This window comes from Lithobates pipiens, unplaced genomic scaffold (assembly GCF_037356315.1).
Source record: "Lithobates pipiens isolate NorthernLeopardFrog02 unplaced genomic scaffold, aLitPip1_a1.2 Scaffold_10, whole genome shotgun sequence".
NCBI lineage: Eukaryota > Metazoa > Chordata > Amphibia > Anura > Ranidae > Lithobates > Lithobates pipiens.
In genome coordinates, this window is record NW_027507686.1 from 223,491,229 (window position 1) to 223,518,958 (window position 27,730).

The 27,730-nt window shown below is 45.2% G+C and overlaps 1 protein-coding gene across 1 annotated transcript in view; it reads left to right on the forward strand.

The window, feature by feature from the left end:
• Positions 1-27,730, forward strand: part of CHST1 (carbohydrate sulfotransferase 1) — a 110,141-nt gene that overhangs the window by 22,914 nt on the left and 59,497 nt on the right. The window contains exon 2 of the mRNA XM_077462013.1: positions 11,558-11,636. The gene's annotated coding sequence lies outside the window, so the exon portion shown is untranslated. The remainder of the gene's footprint in view (positions 1-11,557; positions 11,637-27,730) is intronic.

Below are 27,730 nucleotides of genomic sequence, written 5' to 3' on the forward strand. Positions count from 1 at the left end.
TCCTTCCAGGCACCCACGTGGAGTCAGTGCCCTCATCATCCCCTCCCTCTTCATCGCTGTAGCAAACCTGGCAGTATGCTGCAGCTTGTGGAACATTACTGCCAGATTGCTGTCCTTCTTGAGCATCCCCTCTCTCTGTGCTCACGCTACTGCCTTCCTCTAGCTGAGTGTCATCATCAGAGCCCACCAAACACTGGGCATCCTCCTGGAGCATGTACCCAACACTGTGCTCAAAGAGTTCAGGAGACTCCTCAGGAGGACGTGGTGGGTCTAGGGAAGGAGTCACTGATGATGACATTGAGAGGAGGGACGACGATGTGTTGGCAGCTGCTTTTCTACTACCCTGAGACTGGGTGAGAGAGGATGAGGAGGATGAAGAGGGCTTGGTCATCCACTCTACCAAGTCGTTGGCATGTTGCGGTTCAACATGTCCAGCTGCAGAAAAGAAGGACAAGCATGTCCCATGGCCACGTGCTGATGACAATGCACCGCGTCCCCGACCAGCACTGTTGTCTCTAGACACAGAGCCTGCTTGCCCTCTTTTATCGGCTCGCGCCTGTCTGCCTCTCCTTGCTGGCCTTCCAGACATGGTAATGGCCTGAAGGGAGTTGGGTAAAACAGTAGTTGGGTAGTTTATATTGTGCTGGAGGCACACAACACCCACTAACTCCTGCAGATGCCTTTTTTATAGAACAGCAGAGTTAAAGGGGTATATACAGATGTATACTGTGCTGTGCTGGAAGCACACACAACTTCCAATAACTCCAGCAGATGCCAATCGGGCCCAAATACAGAACAGCTATGTAGGTGGATAATAGCGGTATGTACTGGGTACAGAGCAGGCACACAGCACGCACTATCTCCTGAGTGACACTGCTGACTGCAAGCTCTATTGTTAAAGATGGACCACTAGCTATATAGGTGAGGTGAATATCACGGTGTATACTGCGGTCAGGGCACGCAGACAATAACCAGAAAACAGCAGAGTTAAAGGGGTATATACAGCTGTATACTGTGCTGTGCTGGAGGCACACACAACTTCCAATAACTCCAGCAGATGTCAATCGGGCCCAAATAGAGAACAGCTATGTAGGTGGATAATAGCGGTATGTACTGGGTACAGAGCAGGCACACAGCACGCACTATCTCCTGAGTGACACTGCTGACTGCAAGCTCTATTGTTAAAGATGGACCACTAGCTATATAGGTGAGGTGAATATCACGGTGTATACTGCGGTCAGGGCACGCAGACAATAACAAGAAAACAGCAGAGTTAAAGGGGCATATACAGCTGTATACTGTGCTGTGCTGGAGGCACACACAACTTCCAATAACTCCAGCAAATGACAATCGGGCTCAAATAGAGAACAGCTATGTAGGTGTATATAGTGGTATGTACTGGGTACAGAGCACGCAGACAGCACGCACTAACACTACTGACTGCAAGCTCTATTATTAAAGCTAGATCACTAGCTATATAGGTGAGGTGAATATAGTGGTGTATACTGCGGTCAGGGCACAGACAGTAACCACTACACAAGAGCAAAATAGTAAATCAGCCAAAAACGATTGGTGTGTAACTGTGTTGAAGGTACACAGAACACCCACTGCTTCAGATGCTAACAAACACTACACGAGGCCGCCTGAAAGGCAGCTTTATATAGTGTGGGGCGTGCACTACACAGTCTGAGCTATGATTGGCCACAGGCAGGATGCCTGTGGCCAACCATTGCTCTTCCCGCCACTGGCGCTGCGATTGGCCAAGCATGCGGGGTCACAGTGCATGCTTGGCCAATCGTGAGACAGCAATGCATTGCGCCATCGCAGTGCATTGTGGGCCACACGAATTTTGCCGCGAACGGCCCAAACGTTCGGAATTCGGCGAACGCACGAACGACCGATGTTCGAGTCGAACATGCGTTCGACTCGAACACGAAGCTCATCCCTATTCATGTGTTAGAATGGCCCAGTCAAAGTCCAGATCTAAATCCTAATGGGAATCTATGGCAAGACTTGAAAATTACTCTCCATTAGGGATGAGCCGAACACCCCCCGGTTCGGTTCGCACCAGAACTTTCGAACGGACCCCGCGTTCGTAACGAACGTTAGAACCCCATTGAAGTCTATGGGACTCGAACGTTCGAAATGGAAAGTGCTAATTTTAACGGCTGATATGCAAGATACTGTCCTAAAAAGGGTTTGGGGACCTGACTCCTGCCTCAGGGGACATGGGTCAATGCAATAAAAAGTTTTAAAAGCGGCCGTTTTGGCAGGAACACTGATTTTAATGACGATTAAAGTGAAAAAAAAAATGAAATATTCCTTTAAATATGGTGCCTGGGGGGTGTCTGTAGTATGCCTGTGAAGTGCCACGTGTTTCCCGTGTTTAGAACAGTCCCTGCACAAAATGACATTAAACGGAAATAACACCATTTAAAACTGCTTGCGGTTTTAATGTTATATCTGGTTCCTGCAATATGGTTGAAAATCATTCAGAAAAATGGCATGGGTAGCCCTCCCTGCCCATTACCAGCCTATTTGGGTCTTGTACGCATATTAAGGGGAACCCCGTACCCATATTAAAAAAAGGAAATGTGTGTGGCCCCCAGGCCCTATATACTCAGAACAGCAGTATACAGGTGGTGCAAACAAGACAGGGACTGTGTAGGTTTGTTGTGTTAAGTTGAATCTGTTTGTAATTTTCAACTGGTACATTTTTAAAGTGTAGCTCCAGTCAAAAAAACTATTTATAAGCTTTTTGGAAAACATAGGGAAGGGTTATCACCCCTGTATAATTTGTTTTGTCGTCCGTCTTTTTTCATCTCACTTGCTGTTGTCTCCTTCCGTTTGCAAGTAGGAGATGTTTGTAAATTGGATGTTTGAAAGTAGGGGCCTGCCCTATATGCTCTGCAGAAATGGCGGAACAAGGTGTTGGTTTTGCCACAACATTGTAAGCCCTCAAAGTGACTCTTGGTGGGCGCTGGAGCGCCCTGCTGTGAACGATTATATCAAGAATTGTAATTACATGCCATTGTTGAACAGTGGTAGAAAAATTGACCTTTGGTGGTTGTGGTGCTGGTGCCACAACACTATAAGTCCTCACCGTTACTCTGGGTGGGCACAGGAAGGGGCCCTACTGTGAAATATTATATCAAGAATTGTAATTACATGTCCCTGTTAAACAGGGGCAGAAAAATTGGGCCTTAGGCACTGGTGCCATCACACTGCAACCTCTGCCATATACTCTAGTTTTATTGCAGGAATTAGCCCTGCTGCAAAGCATTGCATCAAAAATTGTACTTAAATGCCCCTGTTAAACAGGGGCAGAAAAATTGGGCCTTAGGCACTGGTGCCATCACACTGCAACCTCTGCCATATACTGTAGTTTTATTGCAGGAATTAGCCCTGCTGCAAAGCATTGCATCAAAAATTGTACTTAAACGCCCCTGTTAAACAGGGGCAGAAAAATTGGGCCTTAGGCACTGGTGCCATCACACTGCAACCTCTGCCATATACTCTAGTTTTATTGCAGGAATTAGCCCTGCTGCAAAGCATTGCATCAAAAATTGTACTTAAACGCCCCTGTTAAACAGGGGCAGAAAAATTGGGCCTTAGGCACTGGTGCCATCACACTGCAACCTCTGCCATATACTCTAGTTTTATTGCAGGAATTAGCCCTGCTGCAAAGCATTGCATCAAAAATTGTACTTAAACGCCCCTGTTAAACAGGGGCAGAAAAATTGGGCTGCTGGCATCACCCAGAACCAAAAATGTTCTTCCAACATATCAGCGGAGGAGGAAGAGGATAGACAATCAACATAACAGGACAGTCACTCAGCATCAGCATAGGCAGTCTTGAAGGGATGTGGTATTTCAAAAAAAATTATTCGGTTACATCAGCTTCAGGTGCTTGGTAGCTGTGGGTGATCCAAGACTGATTCATCTTGATGAAGGTCAGTCGATCAACTGATTCGGTGGACAGGCGCACCCTGTGATCGGTAACGAAGCCACCAGCAGCACTGAAGGTGCGTTCCGAAAGAACGCTGGATGCAGGACAGGCCAGTAGCTCAATTGCATACTGTGCAAGCTCTGGCCAGTGATCCATCCTCAAGACCCAGTAAGCCAGAGGATTTTCAGTGGGAAAGGTGTCCAAGTCTGACCTTGCCCCTAGGTATTCCTGCACCATGTAAATTAGACGCTGGCGATGGTTGCTGGAACCAATCATACCTTGGGGCTGCGGACTAAAAAATTGTCTGAAAGCATCAGTCAGACGGCCACCTTCTCCACCGCTCCTTCTGACTGATGCCTCAGCAACACGTTGTCCAGGACCAGGAGTTTGTGACCTCCCAGTCTCTGGGAACGCGTTGCACAGAGCTTTCTGCAAGGCCTCCCGGAGATGTCTCATCCTCTGCTCCCTCTGCGATGGCAAGATAAGGTCGGCAACCTTACCCTTGTACCGTGGATCAAGGAGAGTGGCCAGCCAGTAATGGTCCCGCTCCTTGATCCGAAGAATACGAGGATCCTTCCGCAGGCTTTGCAGGATCAGGGAGGCCATGCAGCGTAGGTTAGCTGAGGCATTCGGTCCGGAGTCCTCTGGGTCACTAAGGACAACATGATCCGCAGCTACCTCCTCCCAGCCACGTACAAGTCCACGTGTTTCTTGGGACTGTAAATCATCCCTATAAGACTGCTGCTGCTGCTGCTGATGCTGAGTGCCAGCCTCCACCTCCATGCTGACACAATCATCCTCCTCCTCCTCTTCCTCCTCCTCACCCTCTTCCTGTGTGATGGGTGGCACAGCAGGAACACTGTCTGGATAAAGGGGGCCTTGAGAGGCAAGGAAGTCCTCCTCTTCCTGCCTCTGTTCTGCCTCAAGTGCCCTGTCCATTATTCCACGCAGCGTATGCTCCAAGAGGTGGACAAGAGGTACAGTGTCACTGATGCATGCACTGTCACTGCTCACCATCCTTGTGGCCTCCTCAAACGGTGACAGGACAGTGCATGCATCCCTGATCATGCCCCACTGGCGTGGTGAGAAAAAACCAAGCTCCCCTGACCCTGTCCTGGTGCCGTAGTCGCACAGGTACTCATTGATGGCCCTCTGCTGCGTGTGCAGCCGCTGCAGCATGGCCAATGTTGAGTTCCATCTGGTGGGCATGTCACATATAAGGCGGTTCTTGGGCAGGTTCAACTCCTTTTGGAGCTCAGCCAGCCGACCACAGGCATTAAATGATCGGCGGAAATGCACACAGACTCTCCAGGCCTGTTTCAGGACATCCTGTAAGCCGGGGTACCTGCCCAAGAACCGCTGCACCACCAGGTTAAGGACGTGAGCTACACAGGGCACATGGGTCAGTTGTCCCTGTCGGAGGGCGGAGAGGAGGTTGGTGCCATTGTCGCAAACCACCATTCCTGGCTTAAGCTGGCGTGGCGTCAACCACCTCTCGGCCTGCCCCTGCAGAGCTGACAAAACATCCGCCCCAGTGTGGCTCCTGTCCCCCAAACAAACCAGCGCAAGCACGGCATGGCATAGTTTTGCCTGCGTACTTGCGTAGCCCCTGCAACGCCTAAGGAGCACCGCTGGTTCTGAGGACAGAGCACTGGAAGAGGCCATGGAGGAAGAAGAAGAGGAGGGGGTGGAGGAGAGAGGTGTGTCACAACCAATAGTAGCATTTTGGAGGCGTGGTGGCGGAACAACCTCCAACACTACTGCACCTTGTCCTGCATCCTTCCCAGCAGCCAGAAGAGTGACCCAATGGGCCGTGAAAGACAGGTAACGTCCCTGTCCATGCCTGCTGGACCATGAGTCAGCGGTAATATGCACCTTACCGCTGACCGCCCTGTCCAGCGAGGCAAGGACATTGCCTTCCACATGCCGGTAGAGAGCCGGAATCGCCTTCCGTGAGAAAAAGTGGCGTTTGGGGACCTGCCACTGAGGAACCGCACATTGTACAAACTCACGGAAGGGGGCCGAGTCTACCAACTGAAAAGGCAGCAGTTGAAGTGCTAGCAATTTAGCCAAGCTAGCATTCAACCGCTGGGCATGTGGATGGCTGGGAGTAAATTTCTTCCGCCGGTCCAGCAGCTGGGGCAGGGACATTTGCCTGCTATAATCGGACGTGGATGTACCACTAGCAGAGTTCCCGGAAGCACTTGGCTGTGACACACCTAATTCTACACCTTCATTCCTCTCAGAGCAGGTTTCAGAGAGGACTGAAGGTCTAGTGGGGTTGGAGATGCCAGCTGATGAGGAGCAAGGAGAGGTCCGCTTTGTTCTTTGGTGTGGGTCTTTGAGGTATGCTTGCCAACAAGCTGCATGGCAGGTCAACATATGTCTGGTCAAGCATGTGGTGCCCAAGCGGCTGATGTTTTGGTCACGTGAGATACGCTTGAGACATATGTTGCAAATAGCAGCGGTGCGATCTGATGCACTCGTCTCAAAAAAGGCCCACACCAAAGAACTTTTAGAATAACGCGCAGAGGGAGCTCTCTGCGCAGGCGGAGCTCTGCGGTGTGATTCAGTCGGTGTGCTGCCCCTAAGCTGGCCCCCGGAGGGCATCCTGCCTCGTTGGACATGTGCCTCCTCCTCCTCCTCCCTCCTTCCAGGCACCCACGTGGAGTCAGTGCCCTCATCATCCCCTCCCTCTTCATCGCTGTAGCAAACCTGGCAGTATGCTGCAGCTTGTGGAACATGACTGCCAGATTGCTGTGCTTCTTGAGCATCCTCTCTCTGCGCTCACGCTACTGCCTTCCTCTAGCTGAGTGTCATCATCAGAGCCCACCAAACACTGGGCATCCTCCTGGAGCATGTACCCAACACTGTGCTCAAAGAGTTCAGGAGACTCCTCAGGAGGACGTGGTGGGTCTAGGGAAGGAGTCACTGATGATGACATTGAGAGGAGGGACGACGATGTGTTGGCAGCTGCTTTTCTACTACCCTGAGACTGGGTGAGAGAGGATGAGGAGGATGAAGAGGGCTTGGTCATCCACTCTACCAAGTCGTTGGCATGTTGCGGTTCAACATGTCCAGCTGCAGAAAAGAAGGACAAGCATGTCCCATGGCCACGTGCTGATGACAATGCACCGCGTCCACGACCAGCACTGTTGTCTCTAGACACAGAGCCTGCTTGCCCTCTTTTATCGGCTCGCGCCTGTCTGCCTCTCCTTGCTGGTCTTCCAGACATGGTAATGGCCTGAAGGGAGTTGGGTAAAACAGTAGTTGGGTAGTTTATATTGTGCTGGAGGCACACAACACCCACTAACTCCTGCAGATGCCTTTTTTATAGAACAGCAGAGTTAAAGGGGTATATACAGATGTATACTGTGCTGTGCTGGAAGCACACACAACTTCCAATAACTCCTGCAGATGACAATCGGGCCCAAATAGAGAACAGCTATGTAGGTGGATTATAGCGGTATGTACTGGGTACAGAGCACGCACACAGCACGCACTATCTCCTGAGTGACACTACTGACTGCAAGCTCTATTGTTAAAGATGGACCACTAGCTATATAGGTGAGGTGAATATCACGGTGTATACTGCGGTCAGGGCACGCAGACAATAACCAGAAAACAGCAGAGTTAAAGGGGTATATACAGATGTATACTGTGCTGTGCTGGAAGCACACACAACTTCCAATAACTCCTGCAGATGACAATCGGGCTCAAATAGAGAACAGCTATGTAGGTGTATATAGTGGTATGTACTGGGTACAGAGCACGCAGACAGCACGCACTAACACTACTGACTGCAAGCTCTATTATTAAAGCTAGATCACTAGCTATATAGGTGAGGTGAATATAGTGGTGTATACTGCGGTCAGGGCACAGACAGTAACCACTACACAAGAGCAAGATAGTAAATCAGCCAAAAACGAGTGGTGTGTAACTGTGTTGAAGGTACACAGAACACCCACTGCTTCAGACGCCAACACACTGCACGAGGCTGCCTTAATGGCGGCCTTATATAGTGTGGGGCGTGCACTACACAGCCTGAGCTATGATTGGCCACAGGCAGGATGCCTGTGGCCAACCATGGCTCTCCTCGCTGCTGGCGCTGCGATTGGCCAAGCATGCGGGGTCACAGTGCATGCTTGGCCAATCGTGAGACAGCAATGCATTGCGCCATCGCAGTGCATTGTGGGCCACACGAATTTTGCCGCGAACGGCCCAAACGTTCGGAATTCGGCGAACGCACGAACGACCGATGTTCGAGTCGAACATGCGTTCGACTCGAACACGAAGCTCATCCCTACTCTCCATCCAATCTGACAGAGTTTGAGCTATTTTACAAAGAAGAATGGGCAAAAATGTCACTCTCTAGATGAGAAAAGCTGGTAGAGACAGCTCCAAAAAGACTTGCAGCTGTAATTACAGGGAAAAGTGGTTCTACAAAGTATTGACTCTAGGGGGCGCCATACAAATGCATGCCACACTTTTCACATATTTATTTGTAAAAAAAAATGAAAACTATTTACCATTTTCTTCCACTTCACAATTATGTGCCTCTTTGTGTTAGTCTATCACATAAAATCCCAATAAAACACATTTATGTTTTTGGTGGTATGTGCACAAATGCAGCGTACACTGTTTAGTTTACTTAATGCGTACATATTGTACATGCTATTTGTAGGCATATTTTTGTAAGGTATGAGTTGTGTTGTATTGTGTATCCTACAGTTTGTATGTGCAGCTTTGCTGTTCAGTAAAGCATTGATACACTACAGAAGTCTAAGCTTCCTTGGTTTTACTGCAAGAACCTGTAATAGATAGATGAAAGCAAAACAGAAACGCGTTGTAGCACTATGAACTGCTGGCAATCAAGCCCTGATAAAGGGGCAGCCTTTCCCTTAAAAGGTGTTGGATATATATTTGATGTTCTTAATCACCTAATAATCACTTTTAAAAGACCTCTAATGCCGCATACACACTATTGGAATTTCGGCAAGCAAAAGACCGATGAGAGCTTTTAATCGGAAAATACGACCGTGTGTATGCTCCATCGGAATTTAGCTGGCCGAATTCCCGCCAGCAAAAAATTGAGAGCATTTTCTCAATTTTCCCAAAGGAAATTCCGATCGTGTGTATGCAATTCCGACACGCGCAAAAACTCACGCAAGCTCAGATTCAACTACGAGATGGAACTTATTGGCTACTGGCTATTGAATTTCCTTTTTCTAGTTGTACGTGTTGTACGTCACTGCATTCTTGATGGCCACAATTTGGTGTGACTGTGTGTAGGCAAGACAGCTTGAGCGGAATTCCGCCAGGAAAACCATCAGACCTTTAATGAAATAACAAAAGTAACACTGGAAAGGTAGACAAAAACAGAAAATAGGGTTTGGATGCCAGAGTGGGTGATCAGACGAGCCGGGGTCAGGAAACCAGAAGTCAGCATAGTAAGAAGCAAAAATCAGGAACAGGAATTGAAAGGGAAGTCAGCCAGGCCAAATCATACACAGGAACACAGGAAGGAACGCACTGGAGATCATAGACCACGCAAGGGCAAGGAAGAAATGAGCTAAGCTGCTTAACCAGTTGCGGACCGCCCAGTGTATATTTATTGCAACAGGGCAGCCGCTCTGCTCCAGATAACTTACCTAGTATTACACACAGCAGGCTCAATGTCCTGTTTACACAGGCAGAATGACAATCTGCCTATGTAAACAAGGCAGATTGTCATTCTGTTCGAAGGGAAGGTACTGTATGCATCCTGTGTTTCTTCTAAGCAAAGCACAAATCTTTGTCTTCTTTGCACCTCCCCCACAGTGAGTAAGCACAACCTAGGAGCCAATGGCTCCCACTGCTATCAATCTGTCCAATGAGGAGGGATACAGCGGCGAGAGATGCTGCTCTCGTGCATGTGGCTGGATTGGATTGGGCACAGATAAGAAAAAGGGGGGATCTGGAGGGGGAGCTGTAGCATAGAATGCATTAAGGTGAAAAACCTTAAAGTGATTGTAAAGGTTTTTTTTTTTTATTTAAAATAACAAACATATCAGACTTACCTCCACTGTGCAGCTCCTTTTGCACAGAGTGGCCCCGATCCTTGACTTCTGGGGTCCCTCGGTGGCTCTCGTGGGAGGTTACCTTGCGGATGCACTTCTTAGTCCAGCATTCAAAGTCTATAGACACGAATGCTGGACTCGGCCCCGCCCCCAGTGCCCATGTCATTGTATTTGATTGACAGCAGGGGGAACCAATGGCTGCGCTGCTATCAATCTATCCAATCAAGAGCTGAGACCCCGTGCAGAGAGGGACAGCGCGTCTCCGCCATGGGAAATACAGGGCTCAGGTAAGTAAAACGGTGGGATGGGGGGGGGGGGGGTGACTGCCAGAAGTTTTTTCACCTTAATTCATAGGATGTATTGAGGTGAAAAATCATGAGGATTTACAACCACTTTAAAATTAAACATTTTGAAGGAAATTCCACTAGTGCGTGGCCAACTTTAGTAGTATTCTAGCATCTCACATGCCCGACGAAGAAAATGCAGGAGGACTTTAGATTTACCAAAACCATATAATATAAGATCAAACCTATATACTTTCACTTTGTATGCAATCAGTCAGGAATCAGGATAATTGAAGGTAAATCTAAAGGAAATTGAGCAAAAAAAAAATGAATGTATAATGTAGGACCAGCTTTAAAGGTTAGAATAATCATGTTAGGATCATTGTTTTAATTTAACACTAAGCTGATGAGTTGTAGAGGATTCGGTGTGTCCAATATTATTGTTTTAGGTATCCTTGTTTTACACTGTTCTAAAAACTCAATTTTAAAAAATGTGGTACTTATTAAGGTGACACAATCTCATATTTTTATTTAATTACATTTTTGAAGATTATATTGTGTGCACTAAAAATAATTTTAGTATATTCATATTTTTTTTTTTTTTATTATTATTATTGACTTTGACAACTTTAGTGTCAGGCTCGGTTCACACAGGGGGCGACACGAGGCGACACGACTTGCCGTGCCGCGACCTGACAAGTCGCCCCCATTCTGTACTAAGGAACCGTTCTAAGAGGAGCGACTCGAGTAGTACAGGAAAAGGTTCCTGTACTACTTTTGGGCGACCTCGGGCGACTTGCATTGACTTCTATACAGAAGTCATTTGCAAGTCGCCGCTGAGGTCGCGGCAGGTCGCGGCACGGCAAGTCGTGTCGCCCCCTGTGTGAACCGAGCCTTAGGGTCAGAGGATGCATGAAAACAATAATACTTTCTGTTCATTCTAGGTGTCCTTTGTTTTAAAATATATATATATATATATATATATATATATATATATATATATATATATAATTTGTTATGTGTTTAGTGAATTTTCAATGTCTGTAATGTTTGTTTTATTTTACATGTAAAAAATATGGCAGCAAAATGTTAAAGCAGGAGGCCAGGCAGTTAAAAATATATTTAAACAATCATTAAAGCCCAACTGCGGGAAAACTAGAAACGATCGCTGGCATTGGGGCTGTGTCCGCACTGCAAGGGTCAATTGTTGGTTTTGTCTAGGGGAGAGGAGAAACGCTTTTACTTACCGGATCTTTTCCCAACAGATCGCGATCCCCTACACTCCGGCGGCTCGTTCCTTGGCTGCGAGGACCAGTCTAGCGGCGGGGAGGAGCAGAGGATTGGGTAAATAAATCTTTTTTTCCTTTCATTTTAATTACATTTTACCTAACAGTGATGGCGAACCTTGGCACCCCAGATGTTTTGAAACTATATTTCCCATGATGCTCAGGCACTCTGCAGTGTAGATGAGTATCATGGGAAATGTAGTTCCAAAACATCAGGGTGCCAAGGTTCGCCATCACTGTGGCCTAGACTGACGATCGTTTTTTAGTTGCCTGGAGTTTGGCTTTAAATGTGTTTTAAATGTAACTAGTGTTAATAATTAATGTTTACCTGATTTCAGCCTTTTGTAAATGCCTGTACAATAGCTGAAAGAGAAAGCAGAGAGATGATCTCATCAGTCTGTTGCTGCTCTTTCACTGTCCAATCACAGGCACGGTAGCAAGGTGACCAAAGTAGTGTTATTTAAAGCGGTTCTTCACCCTAAAGGGGAAGTTCCGCTAGTATTATCCCTCCCCCCCTCCGGTGCCACAATCGGCACCTTTCGGGGGGGAGGGGGGTGCAGTTACCTGGATAATCCAGGTATCTGCACCCACTTCCGGCCAGACCGCCGCATGGCTCCGCCCACCCCCGCATGGCCCCGCCCCCCGTTGTGTTCTGGGAAACACACAGTTCCCAGAGACACAGCGGGGGACCATAAGAGAAGCGCAGCGCAACTCGCGCATGCGCAGTAGGGAACCGGGCAGTGAAGCCCTCATGCTTCACTTCCCGATTCCCTGACAGAGGATGGCGGCGGTGGCTGCAGCGAGACGAGCGATCGCTCGTTATCTGCCGCCGACATCGCTGGAACCTGGGACAGGTAAGTGTGATATTATTAAAAGTCAGCAGCTGCAATATTAGTAGCTGCTGGCTTTTAATATTTTTTTTTTAGGTGCAGCTCCTCTTTAAAGAGGAAGTAAAGCGGGGAAAAAAAATAAAAAAATACATCCTGCAAGGCAAAGGCATGAAGAGCTAGTGTGCATAGCATACTAGCTCATTATGAATAACTTACCTGAGCTTGAAGCCCCGAAGCGACCCTCGTTCGCCTCCTCCAATGCCGTCATCTATCCCGGAGTGACTTCCAGGTATCGCGGCTCCGGCACTGTGACTGGCTGAAGCTGCGATTACGTCACTCCCGCGCATGCACGCTGGTGCCGCCACTAACAGCATGATCGGCGTTAGAAGTGGCATGCTCAGTGCACCTGTGCCCGGTGTCTATGGTGCATGCGGCGTAGACATCACTGCGGCTATTTCTGCAAATATCTCCTAAACCTTTTAGGTTTGGGAGATATTTCTTGCACCTACAGGTAAGCCTTAATCTAGGCTTACCTGTAGGTAAAGTGGTTGTAAAGGATTTACAACCACTTTAACTATTTGTGCCAAAATTCAACATGCAAACTGGAGAATAGAGGAAAGGGATTACCTTGCCAGTCTGCTTCTGTTCCTTTACTGTCCAGTCACAGGCTGCGGGGAGAGAGATGACCAAGCTTTGCTGGGTAACTGCAGTAGAATAAAGTTAGGTCACTGGCTGGTTGTACTGTGGATGGATGAAAATACAAATCCTTTGGTGGGTAAAACTGCTTATATATATATATATATATATATATATATATATATATATATGTATATATGTATATTAGAGCTGCACGATTAAAGCGGGAGTCCACCGGGACTCCGCGTTTTTTTTTTTTTTTTAAAAGCCAGCAGCTACAAATACTGCAGCTGCTGACTTTTAAAATAGTGACACTTACCTGTCCAGCGCGCCCGCGATGTCGGCACCCGAAGCCGATCTCTAGATCGACATTCGAGTGCTGCCGCCGCCATCTTGGGTATGGGAATCAGGAAATGGAGCCTTTCGGCTTCATTTCCCGGTTCCCTACTGCGCATGCGCGAGCCGCGCTGCGCAATGAGGACGGTCCCCGCTGGCCCTGGGATCTGTGTGTTTTCCAGCAGGCAGCGGGGCACTTGCGGGAAGGGGCGGGCACTTGCGGAAAGGGGCGTAAGTTACGCCCCTTTCCGCAGAGAGCTATCCCGGAAGTGGGTGCAGTTACCTGGATTATCCAGGTAACTGCACCCCCCTCCCCCCTGAAAGGTGCCGATTGTGGCACTGGAGGGGGGGAGGGTTCCGATGAGCGGAAGGTCCACTTTAGGGTGGACCTCCGCTTTAATCATCAATTTCCAGATTCTTTCTATGCAAAGAATTCTCTCTGCTCTTCTGAAGCAACAGCCCTCAAAAGAAAGGAAGAGAAAAACCCAGTCTGCCAAGAATCAAAATATTCTTTATCAGTTGAACTTGAGTGTAAACATTGTAACAATTTGTTAATTGAATAGACTTTGTGTGTAAGTGAAAAAAAAGTTTAACCACTTAAACACTAAACCTTTTTCTGACATTTGCTGGTTTCAAGTTAAAATCTTTTTTTTTTTGCTAGAAAATTACTTAGAACCCCCAAACATTATATATATATATATATATTTTTTTTTTAGTAGACACCCTAGAGAATAAAATGGTGGTTGTTGCAATATTTTATGTCACTGTATTTGCGCAGTGGTCTTTCAAATGCAATTTTTTTGGAAAAAATTACTTTAATGAATTAAAATCAGTAAAGTTAGCCCATTTTTTTTTTTTTTTTTTGTATGATGTGAAAGATTTTACGTCACGAGAATTGTGAGAGAATGGTGATCTTTTTATTCTAAGCAAGAAAATTGTGATTCTCATTTTGGCCAGAATCGTGCAACTCTAATATATATATATATATATATAATACTGTATATATCGTATTTTTTATAATGCTTGTTAGAGTCTGTCTAATCTTTTTGTACACAGAAATGCTTTTGTTTTTAACTCAATAGAATGTTTGATGTTATACAAAGGACTAAAAAAAAAAAACAGTATTGTTGAGAATTGTATTGATTATTTTTCAACACAAATGTTCAAAGGACTGAATAAAGAAAAATAAATCATGCACCTTAAAGAAATCCAAGGCTAAATACACAGTTGAAATATACTGTATACAGGGCTTTTTTTCAACGGGAATGTGGAAGAACTCAGTTCCGGCACTTCCACCACTGAATGTATGTAATGGCAAAGGTTGTTGGGGTGTGCTGGGGTCTATTAATGCTAACTGCTGGGGGATCTATTGTTGCAGGAGGGGATCTATTTTTACATGGCGGTCTGCTGTTGCTGGGAAGGTCTATTGCTGCTGGTCACTAATCTATTGTTGCTAGCTGCAGGAAAATCTATTGATGCTGGCTGCTCAGAGATCTTTTGTTGCTGCTGGGGTGGTATTTTATTTCTGGACAAATCTATTGTTGCAGTGGGGGTGGCGGTCTATTGCTGCTGGCTGTGGGGGAACTATTTTACTACATTAACAAATTCCATACAAATTAATTAGCCCCACAAAATGAAACTTGGCTCTGTATTCTCTAAAAGGGGTTCTACTGGGAGGTGGGCAGAGGGTAGAACCAAGGGATGGTTCTTGGAGGTGGGTAGGCAGGCTGAGACAAGAAGTGACTCAGCAGGGGGGAGTTCCTATACCTATTCTCTGAGAAAAAAAATCCCTGTATATACAGTATCTCACAAAAGTGAGTACACCTCTCATATTTTTGTAAATATTTTATTATATCTTTTCATGTGACAACACTGAAGAAATTACAATTTTAAAGTAGTGAGTGTACAGCTTGTATAACAGTGTAAATTTACTGTCCCCTCAAAATAACTCAACACACAGCCATTAATGTCTAAACCGCTGGAAACAAAAGTGAGTACACCCCTAAGTAAAAATGTCCAAATTGGGCCCAAAGTGTCAATATTTTGTGTGGCCACCATTATTTTCCAGCACTGCCTTAACCCAGTTTCAGGGTCTTGCCAATATTCTTATAGCTTAGGCCATCTTTATGTAGAACAACAATTCTTTTTTTCAGATCCTCAGAGAGTTCTTTGCCATGAGGTGCCATGTTGAACTTCCAGTATGAGAGCGTGAGAGCGATAACACCAAATTTAACACACCTGCTCCCCATTCACACCTGAGATCTTGTAACACTAACAAGTCACATGACACCGGGGAGGGAAAATGGCTAATTGGGCCCAAGTTGGACATTTTCATTTAGGGGTGTACTCACTTTTTTGCCAGCGGTTTAGACATTAATGGCTGTGTGTTGAGTTATTTTGAGGGGACAGCAAATTTACACTGTTATACAAGCTGTACACTCACTACTTTACATTGTAGCAAAGTGTAATTTCTTCAGTGTTGTCACATGTAAAGATATAATAAAATATTTACAAATGTGAGGGGTGTACTCACTTTGCGAGATACTGTATAATATATATATATATATATATAGCACCCTCTAGTGTGTGCTAGAAGTATCGTTAGAATTTAGTGTAAGTAAAAACATAGTTTACCTCAGGGCTAAGCTGGAGCTATGGATGGAATCTGGGTCAGGGTTTACAAGAGTTCAGGGCTGTGGGAGTGCACCGCTCCAAAGTAATCACCTCTCCTAAGAAAAACTGTCTCTGCAATCAGGCAGGGTGCTGGTTTGCTGGCAACAGAGATAATGGAAGAAATAGAACGCTGGATAACCGCACTCCAAAAAAGTTCACCTTTATTAAAAAATGGATATCAAAGCATCACAGGGCAATATAGACTAACTGCACAGCCACTGATGCGTTTCACACGGGATATTGTGCTTAGTCATAGAGTTCAGGGCTGGTTGACTCATCCTGACAACTCTCTGGTGCCTCCCCCTGTTCACTGGGACATTTGAGAATGTTCTAGATCTAGTGGGCGAAGGATAGGGGGAGCGGCCTTGAATATTTATTCAGCTCTGGGGGGCTAAGTGAAACGCGTTGGGTGTGTGGCCTGGTGGGAGCCCAGGCCGAGGTTGTCTCTCTCATACTACCATAGGACTCAGTGGATGTGCAGCAACAGGGATCTTTCCCCTCTTCCTTCCAGTGACACCAGGAGCTGGGACGAGCTCCATCCCTTGCTGGCACTCCTGCAGTGGTTGCAGTATCACCCACACTACTCCCCATAGTTCATTTGTGGCTCCCTAGGGGGTGCACTGTATATACGGGAGCTGTTTTACCTGCTAAAATGTTTGGATTTCTGTCCACCCAGTCCTGAAATTTAAACAGCCCTTACCACATAGCACAGCCAGCCTAGAGACTTGACTTTTCTTTACTGAAGACAACTCATACAGCTTGGTCACGTCCCCTGCCCAGAGCCTGTAATTAGAGCATTAGAGTGATGAGCTCATCTCTTTCCTCTCTCCATCAGATAGCATGTTGTTTTTTGGCACATGTGCATGCAGTAGAGCCTGATTGTCTCAGAGTTCTGCTCTTCCCACAGCCATTCAGAGGTCTACAGTACAGTAGACTCCAGATAGTCGCTGGTCATTTCATTATTATTTCATTTCTAAATGAAATTAAATCTTTTTTGTCATATGTGTTCGGATTTTAGCCTAATATCTTCATTCCCCCGGATTGTAACTTTTCCTACCTTGCCAATAATTAGGAAAGGTTGAAAAAAACGAATTTTGATTGAAAAGTTGATTTTCTTTCTTTGGAATATTGAACAGTTGGAGGCGTTGTAATGTAACCCATATGGGAACCTTTGTCTCACATCATGGTAGGGTGTTGAGGTAAAAAGGTAGGTGAAATGTTTGGGGGAACCAGTAGGAGGGCAGAAGGAGTATGTAGATATAGAGGAGTTTCACTTGATGATGCCCAGTGACAGTATTGTGGCAGTGTAGGAGGGTGTTGCCAATGCTAATACAGTTGTGTCCTTTTCACACTGATCTGGTTTACCAGTGCTTCCAAGCAGCTCCAAAGCAACACATGCTGGGGAACACCTTTTGTAAAGGGTCAGCACAATCTGTATTTGTAAACTAACCTATTTTTTTTATGTGCCATATCAGGGATAGGCAACTTAGGGCACCTGAGTCAGGTAAGGCACACAATGACTTTTTCAGCACACCAAGAAGATCATTAGCAAGTGTCCAGGCTTGGACAGGCCCACCAGTGGGCTGGAGCATCCTCCTGTGGGCGTTTGCTCCCTACAAATATAGTACTGTTGATATAGGCTGTAAGTGACAGCTAACTAGACTGCCAATTGCAAAGCCTGGCCTAAATGATTGATCTACTAACTTCCATGACATTTAAGAAAGGCCTATGAGATATTACTAACGGTTAGGTCTGGCCCTCATCCCAGTACTAGCATAGGTCTATCTGCAGCTGCAGATTTTGTTATGTTAAGAAGCCTACTCCCTTCTTCCTTTCTGTGGAACCAACAGCTAGAGGATAGATGGCCTGAAGTGAGTTCTGAAGGTACAGCAATTGGGCTGATCTGAGGTCTGAGAGTTCAGGAATTGGGGCTGATCTAAAGGTGCAAGAATTGGGTTTAATATGAAATCTGAACATACAGGAATCAGGGCTGATCTGAGGTCTGAAGATGCAGGAAATAGGATTGATCTGAGGTCTGAAGGTGCAGGGATTAGGGTTGATGATCTGAGCTCTGAAAGTGCAGGAATCGGGGCTTATAATGGGTCTGAAGGTGCAATTAAGTTGCTCTGACATCTGCAGATGTTTGAATTGGGTCTAATTGAAGGTCTGAAGGTGCATGAATTGGGTCTGATCTGAATTCTGAAGGTATAGTAAGTGACGCTGATCTGCAGTCTGAAGATCTGATCGGAGATCTGAAATGTCCATGATTTTGGTGTAATGTGAGCTCTGAAGATGCAGGGAGTGAGGCTAACTGAGGTCTAAAGGTGCAGGAATTGGGCTGATCCAATGTCTGAGAGTTCAGGAATTGGGGCTGATTTATACTCGAAAGGTGCAGAAATATGGTCAAATGTGAAACCTGAATGTGAACTGGTATTTATCTGAGCTCAGAAAGTGCAGAAATTGTGGCTGATCTGAGCTCTTAAGGTGCAGGAACTGGGGATGATCTGAGGTCTGATGGTGTAAGAAGTGGGGATTATCTGAGCTCTGATGGTACAAGAACTGGGGATGATCTGAGCTCTGATGGTGTAAGAACTGGGGATGATCTGAGCTCTGTTGGTGTAAGAACTGGGGATGATCTGAGCTCTGATGGTACAAGAACTGGGGATGATCTGAGGTCTGATGGTGTAAGAACTGGGGATTATCTGAGCTCTGATGGTAAAAGAACTGGGGATGATCTGAGCTCTGATGGTACAAGAACTGGGGATGATCTGAGCTCTGATGGTACAAGAACTGGGGATGATCTGAGCTCTGATGGTACAAGAACTGGGGATGATCTGAGCTCTGATGGTGTAAGAACTGGGGATGATCTGAGCTCTGATGGTGTAAGAACTGGGGATGATCTGAGCTCTGATGGTGTAAGAACTGGGGATGATCTGAGCTCTGATGGTGTAAGAACTGGGGATTATCTGAGCTCTGATGGTACAAGAACTGGGGATGATCTGAGCTCTGATGGTACAAGAAGTGGGGATTATCTGAGCTCTGATGGTGTAAGAAGTGGGGATTATCTGAACTCTGATGGTACAAGAACTGGGGATGATCTGAGCTCTGATGGTGTAAGAACTGGGGATGATCTGAGCTCTGATGGTACAAGAAGTGGGGATTATCTGAGCTCTGATGGTGTAAGAAGTGGGGATGATCTGAGCTCTGATGGTACAAGAACTGGGGATGATCTGAGCTCTGATGGTACAAGAACTGGAGATGATCTGAGCTCTGATGGTACAAGAACTGGGGATTATCTGAGCTCTGATGGTGTAAGAAGTGGGGATTATCTGAGCTCTGATGGTGTAAGAAGTGGGGATGATCTGAGCTCTGATGGTGTAAGAAGTGGGGATGATCTGAGCTCTGATGGTACAAGAACTGGGGATTATCTGAGCTCTGATGGTGTAAGAAGTGGGGATTATCTGAACTCTGATGGTACAAGAACTGGGGATGATCTGAGCTCTGATGGTGTAAGAACTGGGGATGATCTGAGCTCTGATGGTACAAGAAGTGGGGATTATCTGAGCTCTGATGGTGTAAGAAGTGGGGATGATCTGAGCTCTGATGGTACAAGAACTGGAGATGATCTGAGCTCTGATGGCACAAGAACTGGGGATGATCTGAGCTCTGATGGTACAAGAAGTGGGGATGATCTGAGCTCTGATGGTACAAGAACTGGGGATTATCTGAGCTCTGATGGTGTAAGAAGTGGGGATGATCTGAGCTCTGATGGTGTAAGAACTGGGGATGATCTGAGCTGTTGCACACTGGTGGTCTAATGCTTGTAAATTGACACCTGTAATGTAAAAAAGGTTGTTGACCCTTGGGATATATCATACAATAAGGCCATTGGAACAATTTGAAAAGCAAAGGGTGGCTAAAGATAGCCTGGAAAATTGAAAGGGGGTCACATCTACTGATCAGAGGGGAAGAGGAGGAGCAGGGTACAGATCTAAGTCTGTCTGCTGGATCCTGAAAATGCCCTGACAGTTGAACTTGACTGACTGACTTGAAGAAACACTTCTGTTATGGAAAGCATGAGCTAGCACACAGAAGATGGATTTTCCATTCAGGTGACACAGATATCATTTGAAATTGAACAACGGGATAGTCAAGAGGGTGTCTGTGAATCCAAGTTCATTTCAGAAAGAATGAAGAGATCCCAGCTGGGAGGCTGAATAAAGTCCTTAGGCGACTCATATGTGGAAAGATGATTATTCTCAGCATGTCTGGGTATTTTCGAAGTTGCCATAGCTGCAAGTTGCACAAAGTCATATTATACAGGTTGTTTATTAATACAGTAATACAGACTGAGCGCAACCAATCACAGTTTAGCTTTCAAAATTCTGATTTCTATGACATGCTGAAACCGCATCTCTAAAGGGAAATCCTAGATCATGCAAAGTTGGTTTAACCCCTTCCCACCTGCAGCCCGTAAATAAACACCTTTAGTGCAAGGTATCACTCTGAGAATACCTACATATATAGATGTTCTGCCTTTGAGCCAACAGTTAAGTGGCTTCTGGTTTTCAATGGTGGATGTCACTGACAGCTTGTTCCCCACTGACAATTAGGAACCAGTCAGTGTGGCCCCCCAATCATGTGATCAAGATGTCAGCTACAACATAGTGATCATGTACAGGCTGGAGGTCTTACTGAAAGATATAAGACTTGAGCCTAAAGATGAACACAATCACCTTAAGAATGTAGTGGCATATGCAGTACCATCATCAGTTTTATGCTAGTATTAAAAGAATAAATAAATATAATGAAAAAAAAAATGTTATATATATATATATATATATTTATATATATATATATATATATATATATATATATATATATATATATATATATATATATATATATATATATATATATATATATATATATAACCAAAAATATTGGGATACCTTTAAGGGGGAAGGGGAAACCTGTTTTTGACAGGTTCCCTGTCCCCACTTCCACCGGACCGCACCACGGCTTCAGAAGCCTGGCTCCCTCCTCCTTCCTCCTCCTTCCCCCACCACCAGGCCAGTAAGAGAGCGCAGCGTGCTTTGCACATGCTGTCAGAAACCATGAAATCAGACCGAGATGGAAATACAGTTAAATCTCACTTGTTTAATAATAAAAGTAAAAAGAACAAACGTAGTCAAAACACAGGCAAAGTTCAGTAACCGAAACAGATAGTCAGCCAAGCCAGAAGTCAGGGATCAATGTAGTGAAACAGCAAGCAGGATCTGGAGCCAGAAGGGATGTCAGCCAAGAAAGTATATAAACAGGAATGCAGAAGATCGTCTCTGATGTTGACCAAGGCGAAGGCAGAGATCCTCTGAACTGGACGGCTTAAGTAGGCAGGACTGATGAGCAGGATATCATCAACAGCCAGGGGCGGACTGACAACTCATGGCGCCCCGGGCAATAGGAGATTATGGGGCCCCCAGGCAATCAGAGATTATGGGGCCACGCAGTAGACACAAACACACACACACAGTATACAATCACACAGTATACACAGACATGTTTCTGTTGGCTGAGAAGGTACTGGAGAGGTGGGGCAGCTATAATCTCAGGATTTTTAGACCAAAAGGATGTTGGGAAGGGACATTTCAGAGGCAGATGTAAAAAAAACACAAATTTTTACATACTGTCCGTGGTTTTACTGAGGCTGGCAACCCTGATGGGGCCCCCTAGTGGCATGGGGCCCTCAGGCAGTGCCCAAGTGGCCCAATGGTCAGTCTGCCCCTGTCTACAGTTGAGTAACTGTGGAGAGATAGGAGCCGGTAATTAGCCAACAGCTGTGTGGCCAGCTCTGAGAAGGAACAGCTGAGCCCAGCCCCGACACATGAGCAGTAGGGACCCGGCCGCGAAGTTGCAATGCTTCACTGCTGCGTTCCCTTACAGACAATGGCGGAGGCAGCACCCGAAAGATGGTGGAAACATCGTCTATGGTGCTGAAATCACTGGACTCCAGGACAGGTAAGTGTCCTATTATTAAAAGTCAGCAGCTACAGTATGTGTAGGCAAAATCTCAAAGTGGGGATTGAATGTATTGCAGAGTAGCACAGAAAATTGATTGGAAGAGTAAATCCACTGCATTCCATTGGGCTACACCTTTCTTACATTCAGAGTTGTACATCTCCAGCTTTCCTGCCTGTACAATTAAATATGTGAAATCCCCTTGCAGCCGTCTCCTATATAGCTGTTCAAAGTGTAGAATTTACACAGAATTTCTGAGCTTCCAAAAGGTAGGGGGAAGAGATCTGATGTCACGCACTGCACAGCGCTCAGACCTCAGTGTAATCTGAGCACTGAGTGGAGGGAATGGACATACCATCCCCACTTACACAGTCTCATAGGGAAACGTGCACTGCTGAGACTGTCAATCACCTGCAGAGTGCTGGAAGAGAGGGGCCATCTTTCTGGATTGTCTGGTGTTGGCAAAGACTGTCCAAAATGGCACATGTAGAAAACAAAGGTATGCCAGATCAAACAGAAACCATACTAAGTGCTATAGATTGAGGCTAGTGCACACTATAGGAGGATATGCTTTGTTGATTCTTCGTTTCCGAGGTTTACAACCAATTGAAGGCTTTGACAAGTGGGTCAATGTTGGAATACATACTCAGAGAACCTCAACAGAGAGAATACAACTGTAAGTGGACCTGAATGACTCGATGGAGTAAGGCATCACCTCCCATCCTGTTAATAAAGTCAGCAATGATCCACGTTAATTAACGTTCTGTTTTTATTCATAGATTAATCCCGGTATTGTGCATTTCTGAATCACTCATAACACCCAGGGTTTAATTTTGTTAGACCTTGACACTTCTCAAGAGCGTTCCATTGTTTCAGTTCATAGTATACATGGTTACATAATCTGTCTGCAGTTATTTCCTATAGCTATAGTTTTAGAACACACAGAACCGGCATTATCCAACATATTTCAGTAACGTGACTGTATCAGACAGAATCCTTTGTTATCCATTCTCTATGCTGCTCAGGTTTTATTGTCTGTTGCATTTTGTTGTTTCATTATCCAGCGGCTCATTTATGACTCTGTAGGTTAGATGTTTATGCTGAGAATTTGCTTTACTGGTAATTAGACTTTAATGAATGTCTGCCAAAATGTAATATCAATATTGACTGTGTTTGGATTTGTAATTCATTTACAATCAGTTTTTATTTATTCCCCATATGTTCTATTGACAAAAACTATTTACTTATTTATTCCTTTAAAAAAAAAAAAAGACAGTTTATTTTTTTTTTTTTTTTATGGGATCTGCATCTGTTATGCAACCTATAGGCATATTACTGTTATTAGTTATACCTAACCACTTTTTCTGGTTACGATTTTTATATATTTTTGAGATGGGAATGAGGGACACCTACTAGCAAATGTATGTAGGCATAGGGCACACCCCTTTAAAGGAGAATTAACCCCCCAAAAAAAGGTTAATTAAAGCAGAGGTTCACACAAAAATTGAACCTCCACTTTTCGGGAACCCTCCCCCCCCCCCCTCTGCTGTCACATTTAACATCTTTCAGGGGGGAGGGGGGTGCAGATACCTGTCTAAGCCCTTGTACACACGGTCGGACATTCCAACGGAAAATGTCCGATCGGACCATGTTGTCGGATAATCCGACTGTGTGTGGGCTCCATCGGACTGTTTCTGTCGGAAAATATCCGACGGACAAAGTTTTAGAGCTGGGCTATAAAACTTTCCGACAACATGATCCGATCGGACTTTATCCGATTGTGTGTAGAGAACTACGATTGGACAAAGTGCCACGCATGCTCAGATCAAATTCCTAGACCAAAGCTATTGGCTACTAGCCTGAACGTTGTCCCGTCGTAACGAAATAACGTCATCACGTTACGTACGATCGGATTTTACGACAACTTTGTCCGACCGTGTGTATGCAACACAAGTTTCGGTCAAAATCAGTCAGACAAAATCTGACGGATTTTGTTGTTGGAATGTCCGACCGTGTGTACAAGGGCTAAGACAGGTATTTGTACCCACTTCCAAGCATAGATTCCCACGGGAGTCTACGCCTCTACCTGTCCTGTCGCGCTGTCTGTTGGGACACACGCGGGTCCCGGAGACAGGGCGGACCATTCTCATTGCGCTGCGCGACTCGCGCATGCGCAGTAGGGAACCGGGAAGTGAAGCCGCAATGCTTCACTTCCTGATTCCCTCACCGAGAATGGCGTCGGCAGCAGGAAAGGTGAGTGTTTATTTATTAACCCTTTCATGACTAAGCCTATTTTTGGAATTTGGTGTTTACAAGTTAAAATCCATATTTTCTACTAGAAAATTACTTGGAACCCCCAAACTTTATATATATTTTTTTAACAGAGACTCTAGAGAATAAAATGGCGATTGTTGCATTATTTTATGTCACACGGTATTTGCGCAGCGGTGTTTTAAATGCAACTTTTTGGGAAAAGGGACACTTTCATGAATTAAAAAAAAAAAACAGTAAAATTAGCACAATTTTTTTGCATAATGTGAAAGATAATGTTACGCCGAGTAAATAGATACCAAACATGTCACACTTTATAATTGCGCGCACTTGTGGATTGACGACAAAGTACGGTACCTAAAAATCTCAATAGGCGATGCTTTAAACATTTTTTACGGTTACCAGGTTAGCGTTACAGAGGAGGTCTATTGCTAGAATTATTGCTCTCGCTCTGACGATCGCGGCGATACCTCACATGTGTGATTTGAACACCGTTTACATACGCGGGCGCGACTTCCATATGCGTTTTCTTTGCTTCGCGAGCTCGCAGGGACGGCGGGCGCTTTAAAAAAAAATTTTTTTATTTTTTTATTTATTTTATTTATTTTAAAATGACTAAATTGTTTAAAAAAAAAAAAAAATGATCACTTTTATTGCTGTCACAAGGAATGTAAACATCCCTTGTGACAGTAATAGGCGGTGACAGGTACTCTTTATGGAGGGATCGGGGGTCTAAAAGACCCCCCACCCCTCCTTTAGACTTCAGTGTATTCAGATCGCCGAAAACGGCGATTCTGAATACCGGATATTTTTTTAAAACCGGCGCCATTGGCAGCCGAGTAAACGGGAAGTGACGTCATGACGTCGCTTCTGTGTTTACTACGAGGAGACTGGAACGAAGCCGATTACGGCTTCGTTCCAGTTCCTCCCCAGCGGTTGGCGAATCAGTGCTCCCGATCGAGCGGGAGCACCGGTAACAGTGGCGGGAGGCGGCGGGAGGGGGGACGTCCCCTCCCGCTCCTCCGGCATAACAGCCGAGCGGCTTTTAGCCGCATCGGTTGTTATGCCTGGATAGCCAATCGCCCGCTGAACAAAACGGTACCTGGGATGATGCCTGCAGGTGCGGGCATCATCCCGGTATACCCCCGGAAGCCGAGTACGCACTTCTGCGTATGCTCGGCGGGAAAGGGTTAAAAGTCAGCAGCTGCAGTATTTGTAGCTGCTGGCTTTTAATAATTTTTTAGGTGGACTCCCTCTTTAAATCCATAAGGGATTTTTTTACCACTAATAAACTACCTCCCAACATTTTGAGATGGGAACGAGGGACACCTACTAGCAAACATATGTAGGCATAGAACACGCCCACTGCCACGCCCCTTTAACTGCTTACTGAGCACCTCACGCAGATATACTGTGGCATAAGAGCACATACAGGCAGATTAACGTACCTGTACGTTGCCCTTTAAGAGGAGGCTTGCGGGGGCACGTGCGCGCTGGGAGCTCTGTGACCGTGTTCGCAGGTCCCACAGACTCGATGTTCACGGGGATACCCGCGATCGTCTCATGGTGAGGAAGATCAGGGAGATGCTGATGTAAACTAGCATTTCCCCGTTCTGCCTAATGACACTGTCAGTGAGCAGCTCTCCCTGTAATCGGGAGTGGTGATCAGTGACATGTCACACACAGCCCCTCCCCCCCACAGTTAGAATCACTCCCTAGGATACACGTAACCCATACAGCGCCACCTAGTGGTTAATTTCACTGCCAGTGACATTTTTACAATAATCAATACAATTTTTTAGCATTGATAGCTGTATTAATGCCAGTGGTCCCAAAAATGTGTCAAAATTGTCCGATGTGTCCGCCATAATGTCGCAGTCATGATAAAAATCGCTGATCCTAGTAAAAAAAAAAAAAAATTAACAATAAAAATGCCATAAAACTATCCCCTATTTTGTAGACACTATAACTTTTGTGCAAACCAATCAATATACGCTTATTGCGATTTTTTTTATACCAAAAATATGTAGAAGAATACATAGTGGCCTAAACTGAGGAAAAAAATGTTTGTTTAACTATTTTTTGGTGATAATTATTATAGCAAAATGTAAAAAATAATGCAGTTTTTTTCAAAATTGTCGCTATTTTTTTGTTTATAGAGCAAAAAATAAAAACTGCAGGGTGATCAAATACCACCAAAAGAAAGCTCTATTTGTGGGGAAAAAAAGGACGGCAGTTTTGTTTGGGAGCCACGTCGCACGACCGCACAATTGTCAGTTAAAGTGATGCAGTGCCGAATCGCAAAAAAGTGCTCTGGTCAGCAAGGGGGTGAATTTTTCCAGGGCTGACGTGGTTAAAGGAGAATTAACCTAAAAAAAAGATTTGTTAAACACACAAGGGCTTTTTTTTTTTTTTTTTTTTTTTACCACTATTGTTCCTTTATATTGGCTTTTGAAATTTACAAATGCAGCAATTTAGAATTTGGATGAAAGGTTTAGCTCTGGGAAACACTTTTTGAGATATAAACAGTGTATTTTATATACAACTATGCAGATCAGAACAAAATGAGGGACAAATGAGGAGGAATGAGGGACAGAGGGACATTGCTCCAAATCAGGGACAGTCCCTCAAAATCAGGGACAGTTGGGAGCTGATGAAATTGATATACTTTGATATTAACTGAACTGATATAAGAATCAGATGTGAAAAAAACATATTTATTTATGTTTTATTAATATTATATTTTCCCTGAAGAAGGGGGAGAGTTTTAAACCCCTGAAATGTTTTATGTTTTCTAGTTGTTAATTATTATCAATATTAACCACTTGCTGTCCGCCCCAAAGCAGTTTTACTGCTAGAGGGAAGCAGCTGTGCCCCGGATCATGTATATATATATATATATATATATATATATATATATATGATCCAGCTCTTCTGGGTAGAGGGCATGCATGTGCGCCGCTGGCGCCTGAGCCAATCAGTGGGTACTGCGGACTCGATGTCTGCCAGCACCCTCTGATCATTCATGACAAAGGCAAAACGGCAGCCTGTTTATGTAAGCAAGGCAGATTGCTGTTCTGTCAGTAGGGAATGCATGGATTCTGTGTTCCTGCAAAGCAGAGACATGGATCCATGCCTTCCCCTAGTAAAAGCACCTCCCATAGTACACAGAAACACAAGCTAGGCACACAGTTAACCCTGTGATGTTAACTCCTTCCTAGCCAGTGTCATTAGTACAGTGACAGTGCATATTATTTAGCACTGATAACTGTATTAGTGTCACTGGTCCCCAAAAAGTGTCAATTAATGTCCATTGCAGTATCACAGTCCCGCTATAAATCGCTGTTCGCCGCAATTACAAGTAAAAAATAAAAAGAATAAATAAAAA